The following is a 1,702-nucleotide window of genomic DNA, read 5'->3' on the forward strand; positions in this document are numbered from 1 at the left end:
CTTCCCATTTTTCATCTGACTGCTGCTGCAAAGACTTCTAATACAATGTTAAATAAGAGAAAGTGGACATCCTTTTATTTTGCCTGATCTTAGGGGGGAATTATTAAGTGCTTCACCATTAATAATAATATTGGCTCCCTGATGCAATTCCTTCCTGTGTGGCGCTCCTCTGCTGCAGTGGTGGCGTGTCTCTGCTCGCCTTCTCCGCACGCCCGTGCATGCCCCCACCCCATGGAAGATACGATGGACATAGATATGATCCCCCTGAGGCCCCAGAGCTACATTTTCGGTTGTGAGGCCAACAAAGATTATCATTTTAAAGTGGATAATGATGAAAATGAGCATCAGCTGTTTATGAGAATGGTCAGTTTGGGAGTTGGTGCCAAGAATGAGCTGTACATTGTTGAAGTAGAAGCCATGAATTACGAAGGCAGTTCCATTAAAGTGACACTGGCAACTTGGAAAACGTCGGTGCAGCCAACTGTTTCCCTTGGGGGATTTGAGATCACCCCTCCTGTGGTTCTGCGGTTATAGTGTGGTTTCCAGGCTTTGCACGTCTCCTGGCAGCACTTGGTCACTGTGGAGGAAGACGCAGAGTCAGAAGATGAATAGGACGACAACGCAAAGCTCTTGAGCATATCTGGAAGGTGTTCAGCCCCTGGGGGGTGGCAGCAAGTTGCCACAGAAAAAAACTAAAGCTCGCTGCAGATGAGGATGAAGACAATGACGATGATGACGACAACGATGATGATGATGATGATGACAACTTCGATGATGAGGAAGCAGAAGCAAAAGCTTCACTCAAGAAATCTATACAAGTCAATCCAACCAAAAATGCACAAAAGTCAAACCAGAATGGAAAAGACTCAAAACCATCAACACCTAGACCAAAAGGTCAAGAATCTTTCAAAAACCAGGAGAAGACTCCTAAAACACCAAAAAGACACAGTTCAGTAGAAGACATTAAGGAAAAATGCAAGCAAGTATAAAAAAAAGTGGTTCACTTCCCAAAGTGGAAGTCAAATTCATCATTTACGTGAAGAATTGCTTCCGGATGACTGACCAGTAGGTTAATCAAGATCTCTAGCAGTGGAGGAAGTCTCTTTAAGAAAATAGTTTAAACAGTTTGTTAAAAAAATACTGTCGACAGCACACAGCCACAGAGAGAGAAGAAGGGCCACATGGAGGGCTGGCTCCACAGCTCCCGGAGAAGACACCAGGTTCCAAAAAGAGCCGAGATCACTGGGAAGTCCCAGATGGGGTAGGTGCCGCATCCTGCCTCCCCCAGATGGAACCCCGGTGACCAGAAGCCTCTACAAGCATAGCTCGAGTATGCTGGAACTAGGACTTATCCTCCAATCCGCATGGCCGCTTATGCGGCCACACGACATCTCTGTATATACAAAGTGATCAATGGCAAGTAAATCACCCAAAGTTTCTCCCTGAAAATCAGAGTTAAGTTTGGAGTACGGCCACAGCTCCAGAAGCACAAGAACTTAATGCAGAACCCAGCAGCTTGGAGCAGAAAAGTGAACGGACTATGCGTTAATCCAGGCCATCATGTCTGCCTGGAGGGGAAAGGGTGTTGCCCCATTCGCCCTCTCCTCTCTGGAAAGAAAGATGGCGGCCGCATGTGAGCTTTGTGGAGAGCAGGTATGAGCCGGGGGTGGGGGGCGACTAAAACCTCATGGGACGGGGGGCG

General features: G+C 47.2%; 1 pseudogene; it reads left to right on the top strand.

Annotated features, from left to right (window-relative positions):
• The first annotated feature begins 231 nt into the window (after positions 1-231).
• Positions 232-1,116, top strand: LOC130038221 (nucleophosmin-like; annotated as a pseudogene).
• The last annotated feature ends 586 nt before the right edge of the window (positions 1,117-1,702 follow it).

The sequence above is a fragment of the Sorex fumeus genome, unplaced genomic scaffold (assembly GCF_029834395.1).
Source record: "Sorex fumeus unplaced genomic scaffold, SorFum_2.1 ptg000073l, whole genome shotgun sequence".
NCBI lineage: Eukaryota > Metazoa > Chordata > Mammalia > Eulipotyphla > Soricidae > Sorex > Sorex fumeus.